At 45.5% G+C, this 19,279-nt stretch overlaps 1 non-coding gene across 1 annotated transcript; it reads right to left on the bottom strand.

Annotated features, from left to right (window-relative positions):
• Positions 1–10,074: 10,074 nt before the first annotated feature.
• trnal-uaa lies at positions 10,075–10,148 on the bottom strand. The gene has a single exon. It is a non-coding gene; the product is annotated as a tRNA-Leu (tRNA).
• Positions 10,149–19,279: the final 9,131 nt, after the last annotated feature.

Raw genomic sequence — 19,279 nt, 5'->3', positions numbered from 1 at the left:
CAAACTTAATGATGGTGTTGGAGTCGTGCCTGGCCATGCAGTCATGGGTGAACAGGGAGTACAGGAGGGGACTGAGCACGCACCCCTGAGGGGCCCCCGTGTTGAGGATCAGTGTGGCAGATGTGTTGTTACCTACCCTTATCACCTGGGGGCGGCCCGTCAGGAAGTCCAGGATCCAGTTGCAGAGGGAGGTGTTTAGTCCCAGGATCCTTAGCTTAGTGATGAGCTTTGAGGGCACTATGGTGTTGAATGCTGAGGTGTCGTCAATGAATAGCATTCACACGTAGGTGTTCCTCTTGTCCAGGGGGGAAAGGGCAGTGTGGAGTGCAATAGAGATTGCATCATCTGTGGATCTGTTGGGGCGGTATGCAAATTGGAGTGGGTCTAGGGTTTCTGGGATATTGGTGTTGATGTGAGCCATGACCAGCCTTTCAAAGCACTTCATGGCTACAGACGTCAGTGCTACGGGTCGGTAGTCATTTAAGCAGGTTATCTTAGTGTCCTTGTCCGTGGTCTGCTTGAAACATGTTGGTATTACAGACTCAGTCAGGGACATGTTGAAAATGTCAGTGAAGACACTTGCCAGTTGGTCAGCACATGCTCGGAGTACACGTCCTGGTAATCCGTCTGGCCCCTGCGGCCTTGTGAATGTTGACCCGCTTAAAAGTCTTACTCACATTGGCTACGGAGAGCGTGATCACATAGTCATCCGGAACAGCTGGTGCTCTCATGCATGCTTCAGTGTTGCTTGCCTCGAAGCGAACATAGAAGTGGTTTAGCTCGTCTGGAAGTCTTGTGTCACTGGGCAGCTCGCGGCTGTGCTTCCCTTTGTAGTCTGTAATCGTTTTCAAGCCCTGCCACATCCGACGAGCGTCAGAGCCGGTGTAATACGATTCAATCTTAGTCCTGTATTGACTCTTTGCCTGTTTGATGGTTCGTCGGAGGGCATAGCGGGATTTCTTATAAGAGTCCGGGTTAGAGTCCCGCTCCTTGAAAGCGGCAGCTCTACCCTTTAGCTCAGTGCAGATGTTGCCTGTAATCCATGGCTTCCGGTTGGGGTATGTACGTACGGTCACTGTGGGGACGACATCATCGATGCACTTATTGATGAAGCCAGTGACTGATGTGGTGTACTCCTCAATGCTATCTGAAGAATCCCGCTTTCACGTTTTACAGGGTTCCGGTCTGGAACCACGCTTTCCAATGTCCTAAGTATGGATAAAATGTGTTAAAATGACTAGCTAGTTAGCTAAATGATATTAACAGAATTTGAAAGCTACAAGGCTTTGGTGAGGATGATGGTGAGGATGATTTCCACATAGCATAACCACTACAAAGCTGATGCTAACTAGCTTCCTAGTCTCTTCTATTGGCATTACATGACTGATTAGCTAGCTAGCTGGCATTAGAGCCTTCTGGCTAGCATGTATCTAATGGTTCTTACGTTTTGTATCAGAGCAATAGGTCTAGCTTTGTACTTTTCATTTGGTTGAGACTAACATTAGTTTAGCTAGCTAGATGTCAATGTCGAACCAATGCAATTATATTAATTTTATTGGCTTGCTATATGAGCTGCTTTTCCTGAAAAGGTCTATCTGATATACTGTAGCTAGCTAGTTGTTGTTCTAGTGTCAGTTAAATGTTGCAGCCACAACATCATGATCATGTAGTCATGCATCTGCAGACCAGAGAGGAGGAGAAAAGCCTGCTTTGGGTGAGCTCGCTAGAACAACATCAACTAGCTAGCTATAATATCAGATAAACATTTTCTGGAAAAGGATGGATAGAGCTAGCTATCAGTAGTCATTTTATTATTTGAAACCACCACATGCACATAATCTGTATCTGTGTTACATTTAATATGATGTTTTAATCTATTTGTACTGTATTGCTATCTGTCTCAAGTTGTACAAATCATCAGCATAAATTCTGTTTGAATTTTCAGGTTTCTCATTCAAATAATGTTGTGCCTCTCTTTCAGATCTGCCAAGCACACCTCTGCCTCTGCTAGCCACACAACCACTGCCTCAGATTGGTTGGGTAAGCTCCTTCCTGGCTGGCCCTGTCCAGGGGTGACATTAGACAGGGCCACAGTGTCTCCCAACCCCCTGTCTCAGCCCCCAGTAATTATTATGCTAGGGTCAACTTGTCTTATCTGGACATGTATTCACAAAGCGTCTTAGAGTAGGAGTGCTGATCTAGTATCAGTTTTTACTTTTAGATTGTAATGAATCAAATTATATTGACTGGTGGGACCTGACACTATATCTCCCCTCCCTGAGGATCTGAGCCCCTGGTGGTACTGCCGTTCCGACTGCAGCTGTGGACCCCCTGCTGATCAAGCCAGGTAGTCACTGTGCTTCTACCTCTGCATTGCTTGCTCTTTTGGGTTTTAGGCTGGGTATCTGTAAAGCTCTTTCTGACTGTTGATCAGGGCTGTCCTGATTAACATGAGACAATAGTCATGCATTTGTAACAAGAACAGTTAGTGTAGTTTGGGGGTTGTAGATCCTTATTTTGCAAATTAGTTGATCTGGAGTGGACTATATTTGAATTAAAATTATTTGCTAGGATGACTAAAACCCATCATAACCCATGACTACTATCCACATGCAATCCACCACCACTTTTCTAATTAATATTCCTCAATCTATTGTAAATGGAACAACAACATTTTCTATGTATTCATGATTAATATTCCCTTTTGTCAGTAACATCTTCTACACCTCATAGCAACATGCTTGAATGAAAAAGTCTTTAAACATGTCTTTAGACTTTATGTATGGAGGTTATGGGGGTGACGCTGTCGCCCATCAGATGTAATATTATGCTAATTTGTCAAAGTTATCTATTAGGAAGATGGTGCTGTTCAGAATGACATGTTCATGACTGTTGATGTTCACAGGACTCTCCTAATGCTATGTTGAACGAGCACCACGGACAAATGATGGGAAAGAAAACCAACAGCTTCTCTCTACATCACCTACACAAATCAAATCAAATGTTATTTGCCACATGCGCCGAATACAACAGGTGTAGACATTACAGTGAAATGCTTACTCACAAGCCCTTAACCAACAATGCCGTTTTAAAAATAAAAAGTTTAAAAAATAAAATAAAATAAAAATTAAAGAGCAGCAGTAAAATAAAATAACAGTAGGGAGGTTATATACAGGGGGGTACCGGTGCAGAGTCAATGTACGGGGGCACCGGTTAGTCAAGGTAATTTAGGTAATATGTACAGTGAGGGGGAAAAAAGTATTTGATCCCCTGCTGATTTTGTACGTTTGCCCACTGACAAAGACATGATCAGTCTATAATTTTAATGGTAGGTTTATTTGAACAGTGAGAGACAGAATAACAACAACAAAATCCAGAAAAACGCATGTCAAAAATGTTATAAATTGATTTGCATTTTAATGAGGGAAATAAGTATTTGACCCCTCTGCAAAACATGACTTAGTACTTGGTGGCAAAACCCTTGTTGGCAGTCACAGAGGCAGGGACGGCCTGTTCAATAGGGCGATATGGGCGACGCACTGCCAAACGGGAAAAGGAAGGGATTTTTTTTCTAATCAATTATATCACGGCAACAGTAGTTATCAGTGTTGTAATCTGATCTGACTGCCACTAAATGTCAAATCAGGCTAAAGTCGTGCTTCAAATGGCCCCGCCCGTTTTTGGGCGATTTCAGTCAGGTTGAAAATCGCCCAGAAGTCTCTCATAGCCTGTCATGTAAAATCTATTTTTTTCAAATTTCAAAGCTTTCAATACATTCTCTATGGGTGTCTGTGGGCTTGCACTTACGCGCTTTCGTCATACGTGACGTAACCATGAACGTAACTAAGCAAATAGCGGCTAGCAGCGTCTCTTTGCGACCTGCAGTGTGGCGTTATTTTATGTTTTTAATTTGTACACTTAGTGGCGTTATTTTATGTTTTTAATTTGTACACTTAGTTTACAAACATTCTGCCAACCATGGATTTCGAGTGGTGGGTTTTGGACTGATCTTGTTGATCGTGTACATACCCGCTACGAACGGACTAAATAATGAAAACGTTGCTGGCAGCGGAATCCAATACAGCTGGGAGACTTGGCTGGATGACAGAGTCCCGGACAGAGAAGTGGAGCCGGCCGGCTTCACCCTGGTCGGAGCGGACCTCGATCTGACAGTCACAGGGAAAATCGATCCTGGTAAGAGAGCGACTCTGTACCCCGAGCCCCGACATTGAACTGCTTTCTGTGTCACTGTGACCTTACTATCTGCCCCGTGAGTTCCCCCAATTGTTTGTTACCGTTGTGTACTGTTGATAATCACAAGTTTACTGGAGAACTGAGACCAAGTAGAGACTTTGGACAGGGTGGATATGCACAAGATTTTAGTCAGACCAAGCTATAACATTATATATTTACTACGACAGTACATTCAACCAAAAGCTAATATAACAAAGGCATCAGAGATTATTTATAATCTGTCACAGAAACTGGAATCCATCTCCCCAGATCAGTCAATAAATGCTTCTGGTATTGACTTATATGCTGCCCCTGTCTTCATGTTGTTGCTGGACATATCTTTTTTAAAATGTGTGTAGGTCACCTAAATCATCAGAAAAATTGCCCCTCCTGAGAATTTTTTCAGGAGCCGCCACTGCACAGAGGTCAGATGTTTCTTGTAGTTGGCCACCAGGTTTGCACACATCTCAGGAGGGATTTTGTCCCACTCCTCTTTGCAGATCTTCTCCAAGTCATTAAGGTTTCGAGGCTGACGTTTGGCAACTCAAACCTTCAGCTCCCTCCACAGATTTTCTATGGGATTAAGGTCTGGAGACTGGCTAGGCCACTCCAGGACCTTAATGTGCTTCTTCTTGAGCCACTCCTTTTTGCCTTGGCCGTGTGTTTTGGGTCATTGTCATGCTGGAATACCCATCCACGACCCATTTTCAATGCCCTGGCTGAGGGAAGGAGGTTCTCACCCAAGATTTGACGGTACATGGCCCCGTCCATCGTCCCTTTGATGTGGTGAAGTTGTCCTGTCCCCTTAGCAGAAAAACACTCCCAAAGCATAATGTTTCCACCTCCATGTTTGACGGTGGGGATGGTGTTCTTGGGGTCATAGGCAGCATTCCTCCTCCTCCAAACACGGCGAGTTGAGTTGATGCCAAAGAGATCGATTTTGGTCTCATCTGACCACAACACTTTCACCCAGTTCTCCTCTGAATCATTCAGATGTTAATTGGCAAACTTCAGACGGCCCTGTATATGTGCTTTCTTGAGCAGGGGGACCTTGCGGGCGCTGCAGGATTTCAGTCCTTCACGGCGTAGTGTGTTACCAATTGTTTTCTTGGTGACTATATACCCAGCTGCCTTGAGATCATTGGCAAGATCCTCCCGTGTAGTTCTGGGCTGATTCCTCACCATTCTCATGATCATTGCAACTCCACGAGGTGAGATCTTGCATGGAGCCCCAGGCCGAGGGAGATTGACAGTTATTTTGTGTTTCTTCCATTTGCGAATAATCGCACCAACTGTCAATGCAAATAGTCTGGGTAGCCATGATTAGCTGTTCAGGAGTCTTATGGCTTGGGGGTAGAAGCTGTGTTTCTTAAATATATATTCAGTCGCAAGTCACTTGGATTATTTTATGTTGCCTTTTTAAATGTTTGCTAAAATGATGTGTTGTTACTTTGTAGATGCTGAAACAGTCTCATTCGTTTTGGGCTAGACTATGATCTGTAAATGTCTACTACCCTTTTACAAAATGTTAGTGAAATTAGCACTCGTCAACCTCAGATGTGCATTAGGTATTCATGTAAAGTGGACTTGGGTGGTGAAAAATGAAACGTATAAAACTTAATTGACCAGAAGAGATAGCTAACAAACATAATTGAATGGTAAGAATCATCACAGATACCCTTCTAAAGTGTTGTGTGATGTTTATTGTTGAATATGTAATATAATGAAAAATGTTTTATATATGCTTCAAACTACAGATTTACGGGCATTGAAGTGGAAAACATAATGGCATAAAAAGGCAAAAAGCAATAAAGAGGAGAAAATACATTTACAATGGTTATCTCTGTATTAGTATTACTCACATCAGCCCATTAAAACATATACATTTAGCTAGAGCAGAGAGGACTTAGAGCATGTGGCTTTGCACCTCACAGATGTTTCATCTCCACACTGGGATGATTTTAACAATGCAATGCCACACAGGCCTCATTGCACTCAGGTAGGAGGGTACCAGAAATAAATGAATAAAAACACGAAACTAATGAAAGAGCACACAGGGCCACAGCACTTCAGGAGCACACAGACACCAAAAATATCCATGGCATCAATATTTTCAACTGGCTCGGCTCGCTATTACAGCACCACCAATTTCCATTTATTAAAGGTGGATACAATTCTTATTGAGCGAGGTGGCTGGAAACAGACAAATCTGCCAAAGTCTGCAAAAAGCTCTAGCACTGTGTTTGTTAAAGTGAAAATCAGGAGATACTCCATTTGTTTGAGCTCTGCAAAAACCTGTTACAGAGTCTAGCCTTGCGTAGTGTGGCACTGTCGTTGACACCCTTGTGAAGAGGAAGAATATGAGCACCATGATCATGGTGAAGTAGAGGATGGTAGTGGCCGCACTGATGAACTGCAGCTTGGAGAAGAAGTAGTGCAAGTCGTAGACAAACAGGTAGACTGCCATGAATGATGTCGCTCTTGCTGCTGGTGACTCTCAGATCCACCTCTACACAGACAACACCATTTTGTATACATCTGGCCCTTCATTGGACACTGTTAACAAACCTCCAAATGAGCTTCAATGCCATACAACACTCCTTCCGTAGCCTCCAACTGCTCTTAAATGCTAGTAAAACTAAATGCATGCTCTTCAATCGAACGCTGCTTGCACCCACCCGCCCGACTAGAATCACTACTCTCGGCGCGTCTGACTTAGAATATGTGGACAACTACAAATACCTGGGTGTCTGGTTAGACCGTAAACTCTCCTTCCAGACTCACATTAAGCATCTCCAATCCAAAGTTAAATCTAGAATCGGCTTCCTATTTCGCAACAAAGCCTCCTTCACTCATGCTGCCAAACATGCCCTCGTAAAACGGACTATCCTACCGATCCTTGACTTCGGCGATGTCATTTACAAAATAGCCTCCAACACTCTACTCAGCAAATTGGATGTAGTCTATCACAGTGCCATCCGTTTTGTCACCAAAGCCCCATATACTATCCACCATTGTGACCTGTATGTTCTCGTTGGCTGGCCCTCACTACATATTCGTCGCCAAACCCACTGGCTCCAGGTCATCTATAAATCACTGCTAGGCAAATCCCGCCTTATCTTAGCTCATTGGTCACCATAGCAACACCCACCCGTAGTATGCGCTCCCTCAGGTATATCTCACTGGTCATCCCCAAAGCCAACACCTCCTTTGGCCGCCATTCCTTCCAGTTCTCTGCTGCTAATGACTGGAACGAACTGCAAAAATCTCTGAAGCTGGAGACACTTATCTCCCTCACTAACTTTAAGCATCAGTTGTCAGAGCAGCTTACCGATCACTGCACCTGTACACAGCCCATCTGTAATTAGCCCACCCAACTACCTCATCCACATATTGTTATTTATTTTGCTCATTTGCACCCAAGTATCTCTTTTTGCACATCATCTTCTGCACATCTATCACTCCAGTGTTAATACTCAATTGTAATTATTTTGGCCTATATATGGCCTATTTATTGCCTTACCTCCATAACTTACTACATTTGCACACACTGTATATAGATTTTCTATTGTGTTATTGACTGTATGTTTTGTTTATCCCATGTGTAACTCTGTGTTGTTGTTGTTTTTAATCGCACTGCTTTGCTTTATCTTGGCCAGGTCGCAGTTGAAAATGAGAACTTGTTCTCAACTGGCTTACCTGGTTAAATAAATAAAAATGAAGAGACTGCTCAGGAAGGAGTGCCACCACCAGTGAGTCCTATACAAAACACAACACACTCTGGGTTCGGCTCAATAAAATGTTTTGACACTGTAGTGAGGTCTAAGTGCTTGGATCGATGAGCAGAGATAAATTGAGTGATATGAGAAAGAAACTTTTGCATCATTTAGAATGTTTAAAACATTTGATTTACTGTTGACACGAAGACTTCACACTTGGTAGCTAAACATAACAGCATAGATAATCTGGCAAACTGGAAAGGTTGGAAATCCGTTTTACAAATATAACATAATTCATTTACATTCAAAGAGAGAGCATAGAATGCCATTACTGTGATAACCAGATCCATGTACATACTGTATGTCTCCACCCACTTCTGCACACAAGTAGAAGTAGCACAGCAGGACGGTGGCCTTGGAGCATGTGATGAGGAAAATGATGAACACCAGGAACAGGAACTCAAACCAGATGCTGTTGAGGATGAAGAAGAGCTGAATGAAGATGCAGCCGAAGGGATGGATGCCCCCATGACGGTTCCGGGGCACGGGCTTGGTGAAGAAGGAATGTTAATGGATCTGCCTAATGATCTTGATTCGCACTGGCTGCTCAATCGCCTGGAGTACAGAGAGTAGCATAGAAACTCATCAAGACATTGTTAGACCCTTGTTAGTGTGCTATGTTTTCTTTGATTGTTATGCCAGTGTGAAAGAGATTTCAAACACAGGGGAAATGCACATGATGTAAGATGACCTGTAAGAGTTATTCATACAGACAGTGTGATTGATAGGTGAAACTCACAGGCCTCTTGAAGATGAAGTAGGCTAGGCATCAGCTTTGTAGCAGTAATGCTATGTGTAAACAGTAATTTTTATTATTCCCGTCATCTTCCTCACCAACGCCTTGTTGTAGCTTTCACATTCTGTTAATATCATTTAGCTAACTAGCTAGTCATTTTAACAAATGTTATCCATATTTAGCAGTCGAAAGCTTGCTTCCAGACCGGAACCCTGTAAAACGTGAAAGCACGTTCATGAATGACAACACCTCACCTCATTGGTCGGAAGAAAGGCTTGTGTTCTGTGCTGCTTGCTTGCAGATTTTTCATTTTTTATACAACTGCAAAGCTTTTGTCACAGGTTAATCACAAAATTTGGGCCAAAACTCTGAGAGCACAGATTCGACATCAGCAAATGTAGCTTTGATTCACAGAAGATTCACCAGTCGCAAGTTTAGAAAATGAGTTGCATCCATTCTGAAATTGAGTTGCATGCTAGCAAATCTTATTGAATTTATTCACACATCAAGTTATGCACTTGCAAGTGTTGTTGCATTTATTCACACATCAAGTTATGCGCTTGCAAGTGTTGCATTTATTCTGAAAAGAAGTTACATGTTAGAAAATATTTTTTGCAACTACAAAACTCAGTATACAGGTGAAACTCATATTTTATATGCGCAAATCATACTTTACATGCTTGTATAATTAAGACACTATGAAACCTCCATACGCCTGCCGCTAATTCTAGCAGGCTTGTAACTGCATGTGCATGTTGTACTTGGTGAGTCAAACACCGAACTCGTCATTGAGACAATGCTTTAACATCAATCCAAGGGGGAGTCGGTGCCACATTTTCATTTATGCCGGAATCAAAATGTAAGAAAAGTTATCTTGCAAATTCAGCAGGCTATTGTGTGAAATAGGCTTTTAGAAGTGCCGTCTTTATTTTATTACTTATCGTTAATGCCATCTTTGGTGTGCTTTTGTAAAATAATTGTATTAAGTCATACTAAAGTTTTACTGTGTGTGAAGTTTAAAATGTATTCAGTCATTACTAAAGGTGTAATGTGATAGGTATTTTGACATTACAATTATTTTACACACAAACAAACATTTGGTTAATAAAATGTATAATCAGTCATCTTCCTCAAATTAAGGGGATGCCGCAATCTTTGTGAGAGGGAGGGGATCTGATTTCATTGGTCCTCAACTCACGGCTCTGAGTTACTCTGAGTTAGCCTGCCCCAGAGCAGGTTAGTTTTAAATGTTTACATTTTAGTAATTTAGCAGACGCTCTTATCCAGAGCGACTTACAGTTAGTGAGTGCATACATTTTTCATACTGGCCCCCCGTGGGAATCGAACCCACAACCCTGGCGTTTTAAGCGCCATGCTCTACCAACTGAGCTACAGGAGGCTACATTAATTTAACAGAACGTCTCTTAAAAGTTCAAACATGGTTAGATTTTTCAATTTTGGTAATGTTCTAGGAACGTTCTCCAACTGGTTTGACATTGGGAATGTTCTCAAATAGTTCAGAGAACGTTAATAAACAACGTTTTTCTGTGGGAATTTCAGTACTTCAGCATAACATTTCCTACAGGTTTCCTCATAGTTCTATTTAAAGTAATGTTCTCAGAACATTAAGAAAACTTTCCATAAAAACCACAACAAAACATTAGTAACATTCAAAGAATGTTCTAAGAATGTTATTTAAAAACATATACATTCCGTTCTCAGTGTCTCTCTATTCTCTATCTTGTTCTGGTGTAAATAAAGCTTTGAATTAATATATATTTTTTTTAAAACACTAGCTCCATCTTAGTGGCACAGTGGACCAGTTCAATGGATAGAGAATAGAAGATCATAGGTGTGAATCTCACTGACACGATGCCACAATAAAATGCCTAAGCAAATTAATTTAAATGTGTCTGTCACGATCGTCTATGAAGTAGGACCAAAGCGCAGCGTTGGTAGCGAACATATTGACTTTAATGCAATACACGAGAATACAAAACAAAACACGATCATGAAGTCCTCAGTGACAACGACTGAACATAGAACAAAAACCCACAACCCCAAGGTGAACAATGACAGTTTAAATATGGCTCCCAATCAGAGATAACGAGCCGACAGCTGACACTCGTTACCACTGATTGGGAGTCACTGGACCAAACAATGAAACAACCAATAACAACCCAACTAATCCCCAAACACAACAAAAATGAACACACCCTGGCTCAATAATACAAAGTCCCGGAGCCAGAGCGTGACAGTACCCCCTAAAGGCGCGGACTGCGACCGCGCCCAAAGAACCCAAATAGGGGAGGGCTGGGTGGGTGTTGCTCCTCGGAGGCGGCTCCGGCTCTGGCTCCGGGCTTGACCACCTTCCTACATCCATCCCCCGTGATGGCCCCGGTCCGATCCCACCCAGCTGGCTGGATCCGGACTGATGACGCGCACCCCTAGCTTGGCGCGTGAGGCAGGGACGGACCGGACCTGGCTGACGATACGCATCCTCGGCTTGGTGCGTGGAGCCGAACGGACCTCCTCAGGCTGACGACTCGCCTCCCTGGCTTGGTGCGCGTAGCAGGAATAGGCTGAACCAGGTTGACGACTCGCCCCCTTGGTTTGGTGCGAGTAGCCGGAACGAGCTGACCCAGGTTGACGACTCGCACCCTTAGCCTGGTGCGAGTGGCAGGAACAGTCCGGGTTGGGCCGGCGACGCACACCGTAGTTTTGATGCGTGGAGCAGGAACCGGCCGGGCTGGGCTGGCGACGCACCCCTTTGGCTTGGTGCGTAGAGCAGGGACAGGCCGGGCTGGCGACGCGCACCATTGGCTTGGTGCGGGGAGCAGGGACGGGCCGGACAGGGCTGACGAAACGCACCACAGACTTGGTGCAGGGAGCAGGAACAGACCGAGTCGGGCTGGCGGCGCGCACCACAGGCTCCATGCGAGGAACAGGAACAGACAGGACCGCACTGAGGACACACACCCCTGGCCCTACACGGGGATCAGGAACGGGCCGGACCGGACTGGTAACACACCCCAGTACCCTTCGCCGTGCCTCCACACCTTCCTTCCCCTTCGTGACCAGTGGCCCCCTTAACCTGGCGGCCTTTTCTGCCAACCTACTGCACTCCTCTAACCCGTACTCCTGCTGCCCCGACGTCGTGAGCCCCCCCCTAAAAAATTTCTGGGGGTCTCTCCTCTCGGTGGACCAGGCCTCTATAGTCCTCTCCCAACCTTCGCTCTTCTGTCTCCACCACTCGTCATCCAACTCCTGGAAACGCTGCTTGGTCTCGTTGTGGTGGGTTTTTCTGGTGGTGATGGAGCGACCGGTGGGGCTGTGGGAACACCGCTGATCTCCCAGCGCCGAAGAGTGTCCATGACGCCCTCCAACGCGTGCCCGATCCGATTGATGCGATGTTCCTGTCCCTGGAGACGGTCCTCCACGCTGTCGACTTGTGCTCCTGCTGATTCCATCGAAGTGGTGTGTAATTCTGTCAGGGCCGTGTAGAAATGGTGTGGTGTGGAATCAGGTGCAGAAGCAGATTGATAGTCCAATAATCTTTACTGGAAAGTGCGAGGCAATAATCCAATACAGCCAGAGGCAAAACGCACACAGGCGTAAAATACAAGCGCGCACAAACAGGCGCGCAAAACTCTTCTCAACCGAGAAGTAAGCAATACAGTAGAGGCGTACCAAACACAGGTACGAAAATGACACCTAACACGAAACAATTACACACAACACTACACTAACAACAAGGAAACTAAATAGGGTGCTTAATTAGACATAACACAAGACAGGTGTGGCTAACAGACAAAACTAGTCAAACAGAAAACATAGAGCGGTGGCAGCTAGTACTCCGGAGACGACGACCGGCGAAACCTGCCCGAACAAGGAGGAGGAGCTGCCTCGGCCGAAACCGTGACAGTGTCCTATCTGTGCTTGGAGTTCAAAACAGTTAACCTAAGCTAGCAGTGTTCTGAAGGATTCATTGCCATAGAAACGTACCTGGCTAAAAGGTGAGCCACTTTCGTGGTACCGGTTATCCTGAGTTGAACTCAGAGTTTACCAACATTACTTCGGTAACTCCTTAAACCTGATTTGTAGTATAGGGCTCAGGATAATGCATGGTTTGTGCTAATTGGTATGCTTGGGACGACCAAACTCTGACGAAGTTGAAGCGATTAAGGTAAGGGGTTAAGGTTAGGTAAGGTTTATGGTTAAGGTAAGGGTTATCTCAAAGATCCCAGTTAGTACACACCGATAATGCATGTCAAGGAAATGAAATCTCAAATGGGAGATTGCTTTTGGTTTACCCAATTACAGTTTGCATTTGAATTTGTCAGTCTTATAAAATTGACTATACTGCAAAATTGATTAGCCAAAAGGTACACTGACCCTTGGTAGGTGAAGAAAAAACATTGTCAAGTTGCACAGTTTTATTTAAATTTTTGTCTCAAATCATGCCATTACAATAAGTAGAAAAGTACATTTCCTAAAGAAAATGTGGTGTGCTTACTAGATTTGTTTTAAAATATTAATGGTTTTAAAATACGTTTTAGTAGTGGTAGTGACTGCTGTTGTGACGAGGTGTGAAAGAAGGAGTCAGGCGCAGGAGGTAAAATACCGAAGTCCAGAGTTTAATCCGTTTGCATAAATCAAACGCCTCAAGCATCAAACGAAACTGTACAAGGGAAACCATCCACCTTGGCAATAAACACAGTGAACGGCAGCTCAACCGAGCTACACACTCTCACAACAAAACAATCACTCACAATGACAAGGGGAACACTTATACACATACTAATTAGGGGAATGAGCACCAGGTGTGTGTGATTGACAAGACATGACAAGTGGAGTGATGAGAATGGGATCGGCAGTAGCTAGTACTCCAGTGATGACGAACGCCGAAGCCTGCCCGAACCAGGAGGGGGGGGCAGCCTCGGCGGAAGTCGTGACAGCTGTAGTAATGGTAGTGACTGGTTATAGTTGGAAAAGTTGGTAGATGGAAAGATTGAATGATTGGATATGATGTGATAGGATCGCCTCAACATGTGAACGTTGGTTTGGTGTCTCTAGCTTGAACAGTTCAAGAGATATTGTTTGTGGATTATTTTATGCTAGTTTATTCACATTTACATAGTTATAGTTGATCAAGAATTTAAAGAATTTGAAGTTAGGATAGCCTGAACATAGGAAAGTTGGTTTGGTGTCTCTAACTTGAACAATTCAAGAGTTACTAACTAGGTTTCCATCCTATTTGCGACAGATTTTCATGCAAATATTCTAAAGTCTGCATAAAACAATTTGCACATTTTCCCCACCAGAGATGTTTCCATCAAATTGACTTATTGCGGAGAAAAGGCTGTGCGTGATGAAGTAGTACACATAAAAAATAATTTTGTGGTTAAATTCCCACGTACCGAATGAAAGTCAAATGGTTTTCCACCGCATTTTCAACTCTACTGATGGTTTTATCACAAAAACTGTTGCGTTACATAGCAAATGTGCCCACTCTGGTCTTGGCACGTGTGCTCTACCCAACAGCTCGCAGATACAGCGTGGGTAGGCTACCTACAGTGGGGAGAACAAGTATTTGATACACTGCCGATTTTGCAGGTTTTCCTACTTACAAAGCATGTAGAGGTCTGTAATTTTTATCATAGGTACACTTCAACTGTGAGAGACGGAATCTAAAACAAAAATCCAGAAACTCACATTGTATGATTTTTAAGTAATTAATTTGCATTTTATTGCATGACATAAGTATTTGATACATCAGAAAAGCAGAACTTAATATTTGGTACAGAAACCTTTGTTTGCAATTACAGAGATCACACGTTTCCTGTAGGTCTTGACCAGGTTTGCACACACTGCAGCAGGGATTTTGGCCCACTCCCCATACAGACCTTCTCCTGATCCTTCAGGTTTCGGGGGCTGTCGCTGGGCAATACAGACTTTCAGCTCCTTCCAAAGATGTTCTATTGGGTTCAGGTCTGGAGACTGGCTAGGCCACTCCAGGACCTTGAGATGCTTCTACGGAGCCACTCCTTAGTTGCCCTGGCTGTGTGTTTCGGTCGTTGTCTGCTGGAAGACCCAGCCACGACCCCATCTTCAATGCTCTTACTGAGGGAAGGAGGTTGTTGGCCAAGATCTCGCGATACCTGGCCCCATCCATCCTCCCCTCAATACGGTGCAGTCGTCCTGTCCCCTTTGCAGAAAAGCATCCCCAAAGAATGATGTTTCCACCTCCATGCTTCACAGTTGGGATGGTGTTCTTGGGGTTGTACTCATCCTTCTTCTTCCTCCAAACACGGCGAGTGGAGTTTAGACCAAAAAGCTATATTTTTGTCTCATCAGACCACATGACCTTCTCCCATTCCTCCTCTGGATCATCCAGATGGTCATTGGCAAAACTTCAGACGGGCCTGGACATGCACTGGCTTGAGCAGGGGGACCTTGCGTGCGCTGCAGGATTTTAATCCATGACGGCGTAGTGTGTTACTAATGGTTTTCTTTGAGACTGTGGTCCCAGCTCTCTTCAGGTCATTGACCAGGTCCTGCCGTGTAGTTCTGGGCTGATCCCTCACCTTCCTCATGATCATTGATGCCCCACGAGGTGAGATCTTGCATGGAGCCCCAGACCGAGGGTGATTGACCGTCATCTTGAACTTCTTCCATTTTCTAATAATTGCGCCAACAGTTGTTGTCTTCACCAAGCTGCTTGCCTATTGTCCTGTAGCCCATCCCAGCCTTGTGCAGGTCTACAATGTTATCCCTGATGTCCTTACACAGCTCTCTGGTCTTGGCCATTGTGGAGAGGTTGGAGTCTGTTTGATTGAGTGTGTGGACAGATGTCTTTTATACAGGTAACGAGTTCAAACAGGTGCAGTTAATACAGGTAATGAGTGGAGAACAGGAGGGCTTCTTAAAGAAAAACTAACAGGTCTGTGAGAGCCGGAATTCTTACTGGTTGGTAGGTGATCAAATACTTATGTCATGCAATAAAATGCTAATTAATTACTTAAAAATGTGATTTTCTGGATTTTTGTTTTAGATTCCGTCTCTCACAGTTGAAGTGTACCTATGATAAAAATTACAGACCTCTACATGCTTTGTAAGTAGGAAAATCTGCAAAATCGACAGTGCATCAAATACTTGTTCTCCCCACTGTACATTATAAGATTATTATGGATAAGAGCTATATTATTTGTATTTGTCAAACGGCAGCCAAGCATCGATCATCATGTCACCAGAATAAGACCCTCAATATTTATTGGAAATGCGCGTCACCTTGCACATTCACCACCCTGTGAAGTTCATCATAATTTATTTAATCTGTAGCCTAATAAACTGCATGCCTTCTCAAGTACACTACATGACCAAAAGTATGTGGACACGGCTCGTTGAACATCTCATTCTAAAATCATGGGCATTAATATGGAGTTGGTCCCCCTTTTGCTGCTATAACAGCATCCACTCTTCTAGGAAGGCTTTCCACTAGATGTTGGAACATTGCTGCGGGGACTTGCTTCCATTCAGACACAAGCATTACTGAGGTCGGGCACTGAATTTGGGCTATTAGGCCTGGCTCGAAGTCTACGTTCCAATTCATCCCAAAGGTGTAAGATGGAGTTGATGTCAGGGCTCAAGTCAAGTTCTTCCACACTGATCTCAATAAACCATTTCTGTATGGACCTCGCTTTGTGCACGGGGGCATTGTCATGCTGAAACAGGAAAGGGCCTTCCCCAAACTGTTGCCACAAAGTTGGAAGCACAGAATCGTCTAGAATGTCATTGTATGCTGAAGTGTTAAGATTTCCCTTCACTGGAACTAAGGGGCCTAGCCCAAACGATGACAAACAGCCCCAGACCATTATTCCTCCTCCACCAAACTTTACAGTTGACACTATGCATTGGGGCAGGTAGCGTTCTCCTGGCATCCGCCAAACGCAGATTTGTCCGTCGGACTGCCAGATGGAGAAGCGTGATTCATCACTCCAAAGAACGCCTTCCACTGCTCCAGAGTCCAATGGCGGCAAGCTTTACATTACTCCAGCCGACACTTGGCATTGAGCATGGAAACCCATTTCATGAATTTCAGTTCTTGTGCTGACGTTGCTTCCAGAGGCAATTTGGAACTCGCTAGTGAGTGTTGCAACTGAGGACAGAGGATTTTTAAGCATTACACGCTTCAGCACTCAGCGCCCATTCTGTGAGCTTGTGTGGCCTACCACTTCGTGGCTGAGCCGTTGTTGCTCCTAGACGTTGCCACTTCACAATAACAGCACTTACAGTTGACGGGGGCAGCTCTAGCAGGGAAGAACTGACTTGTTGGAAAGGTGGCATCCTATGATGGTGCCACGTTGAAAGTCACTGAGCTCTTCAGCAAGGCCATTCTACTGCCAATGTTTGTCTATGGCGATTGCATAGCTGTGTGCTCGATTTTATACACCTGTCAGTAACAGGTATGGCTGAAATAACCACTAATTTGAAAGGGTTATGTCACGGTTTCGGCCGAGGCTGCTCCTCCTCCTGGTTCGGGCAGGCTTCGGCGGTCGTCGTCCCCGGAGTACTAGCTGCCACCGATCGATGTTTCATGTTCGTTTGGTTTTGTCTTTATGTTGTACACCTGTGTCTTGTTAGTCCTCGTTAGTGTCCTATTTAGTTCTCGTTGGTTGTGTTTGTCTTTGTGTGTGATTGCTCTTCTGTTTTCGTGTTGGAGCTACGTACTTCCCTCCAGTGTTTTGGAGAGGGTTTTCGCACATTGTCATAAATGCTGTAGGTGGGTGTAGTGGTGGAATCAAGCGCAGGACACCGAAGTATAGTCCAAAAGACTTTAGTGGAATATCCAACAAGGAAAACAGAACAAACTTGCCCCGAAGGCGAAACTACGCACGTAGGCGACAAACAAAAGGCGCACTACACAGGTGCGTGAAAACGCTCCAACACAGTGGAGTAAAGCTCAACCGAGCGAATAAGGAAATCGACAAGCAAACATACGACAGGAACAATCACACACAAACACAGACACACCCAACGAGACTTAAATAGAACACTAATGAGGACTAACTAGACACAGGTGTACAACATCAAGACCAAACCAAACGAACATGAAACATAGATCGGTGGCAGCTAGTAACGGGGACGACGACCGCCGATGCCTGCCCGAACCAGGAGGAGGAGCAGCCTCGGCCGAAACCGTGACAGTACCCCCCCTTGACGCGCGGCTCCAGCCGGCGCCGCCCCGGCCCGGGACGACCAGGAGGACGCTGAGCAGGGCGCGCGGGATGGTCCCGGTGGAACTCCGACAGGAGAGATGGGTCTAGGATGTCCCTCCCGCGGCACCCAGCACCGCTCCTCCGGGCCGTACCCCTCCCACTCCACGAGATACTGAGACCCCCATCCGGCGTCTGGAGTCCAAGATGGACCGAACGGTGTACGCCGGAGCCCCCTCGATGTCCAATGGGGGCGGAGGAGTCTCCCTATCTCATTGTCCTGGAGTGGACCAGCTACCACCGGCCTGAGAAGAGACACATGGAACGCAGGGGTTAATATTCTTATATTCAACAGGTAGATGTAACCTATAACACACCTCGTTCAATCTTCTCAGGACTTTAAAGGGCCCCACAAACCGCCGACCCAGCTTCCGGCAGGGCAGGCGGAGGGGCAGGTTTCTGGTAGAAAGCCAGACTCGATCTCCGGGTGCGTACACCGGCCCCTCACTGCGGTGGAGATCGGCGCTCGCCTTGTGACGAAGGACGGCCCGCTGCAGGTGGACGTGGGCAGCGTTCCACGTCTCTTCTGAGCACCTCATCCAATCATCCACCGCAGGGGCCTCGATCTGGCTCTGCTGCCATGGTGCCAGAACCGGCTGGTAACCCAATACACATTGGAAAGGGGTTAGGTTAGTAGAGGAGTGGCGGAGAGAGTTCTGGGCCATCTCGGCCAAGGGAATGTAACGCGCCCACTCCTCAGGCCGGTCCTGGCAATACGACCTCAGAAACCTACCCACATCCTGGTTAACACGTTCTACCTGCCCGTTACTCTCCGGGTGGTACCCCGAGGTAAGGCTAACCGAGACCCCCGCTCCAAAACGCTCTCCACACACGGGAGGTAAACGAGGGCCTCGATCAGACACTATATCCTCGGGGACCCCGAATGCCGGAAGACGTGGGTAAATAGGGCCTCAGTGGTCTGTAGGGCAGTAGGAAGACCCGACATAGGGAGAAGACGACAGGCCTTAGAGAACCGGGTCCACAACGACTCAGGATGGTGGTATTCCCCTGAGAGAGGGGAAGGTCTGTTACAAAATCCACCGAGAGGTGGGACCATGGTCGTTGTGGAACGGGTAGGGGCTGTAACTTACCCCCTGGGCAGATGTCGGGGCGCCTTACACTGGGCGCACACCGAGCAGGAGGAGACGTAAACCCTCACATCCCTAGCCAAAGTAGGCCACCAGTATTTAGTGCTAAGGCAATGCACTGTCCGGCCAATACCCGGATGTCCAGAGGAGGGTGACGCTGAGCCCAGT

This window comes from Coregonus clupeaformis, unplaced genomic scaffold, assembly GCF_020615455.1.
Source record: "Coregonus clupeaformis isolate EN_2021a unplaced genomic scaffold, ASM2061545v1 scaf0128, whole genome shotgun sequence".
Lineage (NCBI taxonomy): Eukaryota > Metazoa > Chordata > Actinopteri > Salmoniformes > Salmonidae > Coregonus > Coregonus clupeaformis.
This window is presented reverse-complemented; position numbering and strand designations above follow the sequence as displayed.